Genomic DNA, 8,704 nt, shown 5'->3' with positions numbered 1-8,704 from the left:
GGATATATATATATATATATATATATATATATATATATATATATATATTTTACAATTGGGGTTAAGTAACTTGCCCAGGGTCACACAGCTAGTAAGTGGCAAGTGTTTGGTATGAGGCTAGATTTGAACTCAGGTCCTCCTGACTTCAGGGCCAATGCTCTATCCACTGCGCCACCTAGCTGCTCCTTCTGATGGATATATTTCTTAAATCTTCTAATTTCAATTATCTTTCCTATAAAGCAAGTATATATATTTTTTTACTATATTTTCTTTAATCTCTTTTGGGAAGCTGTTACTTCTATAATGGCAAAAGCATCAAGGTATCTGAGTTCCAATCTTACTTCCTCTAGTTAGTTGTGTAAAGTCACCCTATCTGTTTGTGCCTCAGTTTCTTTATCTTGTAAAATGAGTGGCTTAAGAGATATCTAAAGGTTACTTTCTGCGTCAAGATGTCACCATTTTCCAGGTCTTCAGAGTGTTCATACGTAATGATTCAGTATTTGTTTATCTTCAACATAAATGAATACTTACTATGTATTAAATTATGTTGGAAATAATTGAATTATTTCCCCACTTATTTCAGTAGCTCAATCTTACTTTTGTTTAATCTTCCATTTATGGAAATATAACAAATTGAGTACCAATGGGAAAAGTATTAAATGAGCAAAATATTCTTAAAACATTATTTGTACTAATATTAGTAATCTACATTATGTATATATGGTCTCATATATGGCATTTTTGTTTATTGATTAATTATGCTTTTAGATAATATTTCATGTAGTATTAATGAAGGAAATGATAATATGAACAATCTCTGGCACCTAAGTGTTTTGGGGAGTTGACTGATTATTGCTCCATAAGTAAAATAATTTGAAATTTTTTATTCACTTATTCAATCACCACAGTCAAAATATACAAATTAGTTTCCTTACACTGTGTTGATGAGCAGAATTCACCTTAAGCAAAATTATGAACTAAGTAATGTTTATCTTTTAGATACTTTTCTCTATTCCTGGTATCTTTCATATTATGCTTGTCTACTCCCCAACTCTTTTCATCTCAAAAAAACAAATGTTTACCTTGCTGTCAACTAATTCTCACTAAATATTGAAGTATTTTTCATTTTAACAAAAAGCTCAAGTACCCTAAAGATCATCAAGACCCTAGGGACAGGGTTACTAAACTGGTAGATTAGGGAAACATTACAAATAAAATATATCTGGAATTTAGGGAAGTATTTTGTAAAGTTTCTCAGGATATTCTGATGAAAAAGATGGTGAGATCTAGTCTAGATCTGAGGTCTGCAAACTATGGTCATTGGGTTAGATGGTTTTTCAGTTCCTAGATCCTACTCTCATTCCCACAAACTCCAGTTGCTCAGTCCTAGGGTATGTGTGCGTGTGTGCGTGTGTGTGTGTGTGTGTGTGTGTGTGTGTGTACAAGAGAGACAGAGAGACAGAGACACACATATACAAAGAAACCAATAAGTTTTGAACTGTGTGAAAATTAAGTTTGACAGAGATTCTGGACTATTATAATAGTCCTTACTGGGCTCCTGGACCTCAGATTTAGAATTCTCTAATCCATTCTTCCCAAAGTGACCAAAATAATCTTTCGAGGAGTCTCTCTGGTTTGGATGAGATAATAATCATGAATTCTAATCCTTTGAGTGAGATGGATTACCACCAGGCTTTACCATCTGATCTGTCAATGGGTCCTAATTTCTTCTAGGCCTTACCATGTGCATTGCCTCTACACTCTTTTGATGCCGAGACATCTGCTGTTGCATGCTTAGAAATTCCAGGCCTTTCTGTGAAGCCTGCGGCTGAATTTTCTTTTAAATATTATTTCTCTCACTTATAGTATGAATGCCTTAAGAGTCGAGACCTTCTCATTCTTTCTGTTTGTATCTGCCACACTTAACATAAATGCTTGACACATAGTAAGCACTTAATAAATTATTTTCCTTCCTTCATTTATTCTGTCTGATTATATCCCTTGTTTGCTCAAAAATTTTTGGTCATGTTATTCAATAAAGACTTAAATGAAGATAAATAGCCCTAAATTGTTAGTTTAAAACAAATGAGTTGTTATACTGCCTAGTAGTCCACACAGTGGCTTCTTGAGAATTGTGGGGATGTGTAGCATCTGTTTCACTTCAAGTTCAAGCTGCTCATGAAAACTATGACAAGAAGTGGCACTTCCACAGGTCCTGGGCTAAGGAGGTCGCCCCCGGGAACTTCTTCTTCAGTAGGAGGGGCCTTAGCCTTGGTAGTGGAATCTTTGGCCTGAATGTGGTCGGCACAAAGGGAATAGAGGTTTTTGAAACTGTTATGGATTATTAAGAAATAATTATGATTGTTCCCACAGGTCATAATAGGCAAAGAAAAAAGCGGGGGTTCCTTGGGCATTAGCTACAGTTACTTTGTGGGCAGAGTTTCTGGTCACCATCTTTCAAGTCCTGAAGGCTGCTTTCTGAACTAAGAATTACAGAATATAAGCATTGGAAAGGACATGCAGAGGTTATCTTTTCTTTTTTGCAACATTCCTTCTTATAAAGGAGAACACCACCATCCCTCCCCTCTTGAGGCAGTGCATTTCACTTTGGAATAGCTCTTTTTCCTTCTTTACATAGAATCAGAATTTTTTTTTTTCCTGCAGCTTCCATTCATTGCTTCTATAGTTGACCTCTGTGATCTATACGATCAAGTAGAATAAATTAAATCCTTCCCTTGAAAAGAAAATAGGAGTGAAAAAGAAATCACACTCCATCAGGAGCTGTTAATTCCCTCTAGGGAAAACACAAATTCCTCAGATTGGCATTCAAGGGCTTTCACAGCCTAGCTCTGGCCTACATTTCCAGACTTATTTCATGTTACTCCCCTGATGTCCTTTGTTACAGCCAAAGTAGTTTACTTATTGCTCCTGGAACTCCACATTCCATCTCTTCTGTCAATAAGTCAATAAGCACTTATTAAATACTTAATATGTGTCAGGCATCATGCTAAGTTGTGAGGATACACATACAAGCAAAAAAGGGAAAATGATCTTTTCTCTTAAGGAGTTTACATTCTAATGAGAAGGGAACACATAAGAGAGAGATTAAAAAGTTTATGTTTATGTGTGGGGGAGGGGTGAAGGGGGGAGGATTCAGGGAAGATACCCCTGTGAGGTATGTTGGCAAAGTTTGGAGACCTAGAAGCAGAGCTGGAAGAAGAATTGAAAAATGAATGTCCTAAGTCCTTTATTAAAATAAAACTTGTAGAAGCCACTTAAACCAAATGGAGAAGGGGGGTTTGGGAGTGGACCTATGTCCCAGGGTGAGAAGGCTGCTGGGCTAAATGAACTTCCAGTGTGAGAAGACAGCTGAGGAATGGTAGTAAAGTTGGAAGAGTCAGAACCAGAGCCAGGAGAGGAACAAAACCTTTGAATAGGTTGTGTAGTAGGGCTAGGATCTATTTTTTCCTTACCCCCAATATCTTTTGGAATATTTACCTTCCTTCAAGGCTCATCTCAGGAGCTTAACTTCAGCTGAAACTAGTCCTGGTTTCCCTGTTTTTCAGGACCCTTTCCTACCTTGACCTAGAACATATTTATTTGTCTCTCTATGTTACATCTCCCCAGGAGAATGTGAACTTCCTGATATTGGGGATGATTTTTTTTCTCATTATATCTTTGTACCTTAGTTGGAGTGTTTTTCTATTTCCTTCTCCAGTTTATTTTATGAATGAGAAAACTTAGGCAAAAGGAATAAGTGACTTGACCAGGGTCATACAGCTATTAAGTGTCTGAGGCTAATTTGAACTCAGGAAGATGAGTCTTCCTGACTCCAGGCCCAGCGCTCTATCCAGGGTGCCACATAGCTACCTACCTACCACAAAGTAAGCACTTAATCAAAGTTTTTACATTGATTGATTGAATCTCTTTGCCAATTTCCTGGACTTCTATCATCTGCAAATCTAATAAACATGTTGTTTCTGACTTTATCTAAATCATCCAAATATATCAAAATAGCACAGTGCTACCTACACAGAATCATGGGGGGAGGCATTTATTAGAGACACCTAAGAAGATTAATGAAAACATTGATTTTCTTATCGAGTTTATAAGGCAGCAATGCTAGGCTGACTTATTTTTGGCTACTGGAGTTTTCTTTCTTTTGAAGCTATAGAGCATGTTGCTTTGGTCAAACTCATGATAAATCAGCAACTTGACACAGTTTATCTAGTGCCAACAGTCATTTTCTGTAGCCAGGAAAATGTAGGGAGTTTTGTTTTCCTTTCTTTCAGGCAATTTGTATGATCTGATATTGAACAGGTGCTGAATCTCTAGGTTAATAAATGGCTTCCATGCTCAAGAATTCCTGAATTCAAGCCAACCTGGAAGAAACATGATATCCTGAACCAGTTCATACCATTTTCATGATGCCATACAGACAGAAAAATAAATGCTTAGCCACCCTATCTATTTGGGCCACCCTCTCTCTGTGTCTGACTAAACTAACATCTTGGAAAAAGATATAGTTCAATTCCAAATTTAGATCAGAAAATTTGTAAACAGAAAAGCAAGTGATTCTATCATGATTTTCCACTACAAGCAGAATTTATCAGGGGCACCTTTGTTTTAGTATATAACACTGGTATCACATTTTTGAGTTTGCATGGTATTTCTATAAAGAAATTTCTATAAAGAAACTATACCAGCATTACCCTCTATGTCATTCTCTCTCTATTAGATTGTAACTTCCTTGAGGCCAGGGACTATTTTGCTTTTCTATAGGGTGTCCCAGAAGTATTAGAGGCTATTAAAGCCTAAAATTACATTTAGGTTTTTGGGAAACCCTACATTTGCATCCCCAGTGCTCGATACATAACATCTAATAAATACTTCTGCATTCATTCACTCATTCAGTGATTCCCACCTTGAGCAAAACACAGCCAACATTTAAGACATCATTTCAGGAATTCATTGCTTAACTGTGCCCTGCTTGTGGTATATATCCTTTATTTGTAGATTTGGGGAATATTTATTTCACCATTGGAGGTAGAGAGGCATATAGAGAAATATAGAGGAAAATCCAACATATGGAAAACCAATTAAACTTACACTTCTTAAAGTTAGCAATCAAATTTAATTAACCAAATGCATGTAAGCATTAGTTTATAATATCTATCAGACAATGCAAACATTAACCCCACTAAGAACATATTATGGCTTCCTGGTAAATATGTATCATATTAGTACTCAGTGACAGTATTTCCTCTTTTCTTAGCTAAAGGCCTTGTATCTTTTCCTGGCAAGTATGAAAATCTCAGTCAATTAGCAGTGCCCTCAAAAATGAATGAATACAGGGCATGCTTGAGTCTCAAGTGTGGTGAATGCTGGTGCCAACCTTATTTACAATCCAAGATCAGGTGGAAGACTTTATGTCTCTGGTGGCTTTCTTATTGTTCTATGAACATTACCCAAATTCTAATTGGTGATTGATTACCTAAGCCTATGATGAAAGGAAACTTATCAATCAAATATAAAATCATTTGCAAGTGCTTGTCAGTTGTTCACTAGATATGAGGAACACATACATCATTAGCAATTCTTTACCAAATTTGGAGGATGTACATATGTCTTTACCAAACTATGCTACTCAAGTCCTTATCTTATTATAAAAAAAACAACTTACATGAAAACTACATAAGACATGAAATGAAAGCTTAAAATACAATGGAGTCAATTATGTCAAGGCCACAAACATTCTTGCTGTATATTGGGTACAGGGTGTTTACTGATGAGAAAATTAATACTAAAACAGAAGGAAGGATACTGATTTAGATTTTGACTCCACTCACTTCCTTATTCTGCTAATGTCATGGCAACTTGATCTTTTCCACCTTCAATTTAATGAATATTTGCAGAGTACTTTCTATCCCACTATGTATTCAGTACCACAGTAGGAATTCCAGGATATAACAGAAAAGTGTATTACAAGGTCCTTGTTTCCAAAGCATTCATATTTTTGTTTTATTTTTATTTATTCTTTTTGTATTGCCATTATTCTTGTAGTCAAATTCATATATTAAACATAATGGGGAAAATGTACAAGTTTATAAAATAGAGATGTTTAGACCACAAACTATAGGAGCTCTTCCTAAATTATCTATAGAACTCTGAAGTATTGTGAAGATTGTACTTGAGTGATCATCTAAAACTATCCAGGTTGAAACAAAGTTAATGTGCTACAAAGTGAAGTTATGTCTAATTTAGATGATGGACCTGTGAGAGGTTGCCTTCCCAGAACCTTAGTACCTCCATCAGATTGGATGATCATGATACAAAACTTTAATTGAAGGACTTTAAAAGAAATCTATGGGTGAATATACCTCTGAACCTTCTGACAGCAGGTCAATGCACTGTGCCATTGATCCCTTCTAAATATGCCTCTATTCTATATATATATATATATTGGAAGACACTGCAAGCTATAATAAGGGGAAATAATTCTGAGTTTAGTTTCAAGGCCAATGGCAAGAAAGTAGATAAAACAATAATCCTTTCAGTGTCTCCATCATCATAGCACACATACAATGCTGTAGGACACATTCACTTCCAATTCAGTGAATCTTCCAGTTTAACACTTGCTAGAAAGAGAGCTTTGACTATTAGATACCAAATCTTTTGGCACAGGCATACCAGCTGTTCTAGGTTTGAATCCCCTGATCTGAACAATCAATGGGAAATATAGGGTCAAGAATGGGTTTGCCATTCCCTGCAGGGGTGGGGAACCTAGAGTCTCAAGGGTACATGTAGCCTTCTAGGTCTTCAAGTGCAGCCCTTTGAATGAATCTAAACTTCACAGAACAAATTCCCTTAATAAAAAGTTTTGTTGTATAAAACTTGGAGTTGGTCAAAAGGTTGCACCCAAGGACTTAGAGGGCCACATGTAGCCACAAGTTCCCCACCCCAGCCTAGGAGGAGAAAACTAAAATTTTAGAAAAAGAAAGGTGTGTCTGCTCACATGATTGTAAACAGACAACATCCTTCTTGATCTGCATGAGAGATCATGACTAGCAGTGTCATAGGTTGATCAAACCATTTCAACATAAAAAGGGACAAGGGAATACAAAGGAACAAAGAAGGTGAAAGAGAAACTATTCTAGTTATGAATATGGAAGTCAAAAGCAAAGGGGTAACAAAGATGTCCTTTAACTTATACCCTAGTAAGAAGCCATTTCCCAATCTCTAAGAGACATTTCAATCACAGAAGAGAAAAAACATTGCATATATATTAGTTGACATAGCAAATTCAAATTCAGTCTTTAACATACAAAGTCTTCAGTTTTTGCAATACAGAAAAGATACTTTTCAGTATTTCTGTGCATTGTTGGCATACATAAAAGAGAAAAGTCTTAAAGATGTTTTGTTATTTTCATTTGCATTAGGTACTAACTACTGGAGAAAAGAGGAGGATAAATAGAACTATTCAATTAAATCTCCACTATATACTCAGAAACACACGCACACACAGGTATATGTACACACATAGATAGACACCACAGAAATCTATAGGCAGTACCCAACACTTTAGATTTTGAATGAAAGAACATATCCTACAAGAAGTAGAAAATGCTAAGTCAAAAGGAAAATGCTGAAAAAACAGCTGTATGCAGATTTTTGGCACACTTCAAATTTTTATGACAACTATTAAGAGGTGACATTTTCTGCTTTTGTAAAATGGTGGGGCCATCTAGCTCCTTTTCCCCATTTAGTCCAACTTTCCAAAAATCATGAATGAAGATTTTTGTTAGCTTCATTTTTTGATACTTGGTTAAAATTTTCTACGATATCTGAAACATAATAATCCTCTTCATTGATATCTTTCAGCTTGATGGCCTTCCTATCCAACACTTGTCTTTGGAATTGTTGAGCTAACTTCTTAAATTTGTTAAGCTGTCATCACCAAGCTGGCTTAATATTCCAGGAAACACTTCTGTGATTGGCTTGGCTTCTGCATGGTGAGTAATTGAAAAGGTGTTTGTAGAGAGGGAAGTCTGGTTCTTGCAGTTGGTGAAATGAATAACTTTCCTATCATCTTCAAGTATTTATACCTCTTCTGTATCAGCAACATTATTCAAAGTCAATTTGTTATTTAATTTTTTTGTAGAAGGTTAGATTTTATTTTATTTTATTTTTAACTTTTAACATGTGTTTTTAAAACTTTGGGTTCCAAATTTTCTCCCTTCCTCCCTCCCCACCCACCCTCATTGAAAAGGCAAGCATCTTGGTACAGGATATAGATGTGCAGTGGTGCAAAACATTTCCATAGTAGTCCTGTTGTGAAAAACTAAGTATATTTCCCTTCATCCTATCCTACCTCTTATTTATTCTATTCTCTCTTTTGACCCTGTCCCTCCTCTTTTTTCTTCTTTGCTTTTGATAATCCCCTCTCCCAATCTGCCCTCCCCTCTATCAACCCCCCGCTCTCTTGTCCCCTTCCCCCCTTATTTTCCCATAGGTTAAGATAGATTTCTATACCCAATTGAATGTGTATGTTATTCCCTCCTTAAGCCAAATCCTATGAGAATAAGATTCACTCATTCCCTCTCACCTTCCCCCATTTCCCCTCCACTGTAAAAGCCTTTTTTGTCTGTTTCATGTGAGATATTTTACCTCATTCTACTTCTCCCTTTCTCCTTCTCCCAGTATA

The 8,704-nt window shown here is 36.1% G+C and overlaps 1 pseudogene; it reads right to left on the bottom strand.

The window, feature by feature from the left end:
• Nucleotides 1–7,782: 7,782 nt before the first annotated feature.
• LOC114047864 lies at nt 7,783–8,096 on the bottom strand (annotated as a pseudogene).
• Between the last annotated feature and the right edge of the window lie 608 nt (nt 8,097–8,704).

This window comes from Vombatus ursinus, unplaced genomic scaffold, assembly GCF_900497805.2.
Source record: "Vombatus ursinus unplaced genomic scaffold, bare-nosed wombat genome assembly UNPS02014791.1, whole genome shotgun sequence".
NCBI classification, from domain to species: domain Eukaryota; kingdom Metazoa; phylum Chordata; class Mammalia; order Diprotodontia; family Vombatidae; genus Vombatus; species Vombatus ursinus.
The sequence above is the reverse complement of the archived record's forward strand: the minus strand, read 5'-3'. Positions and strand labels throughout refer to the sequence as shown.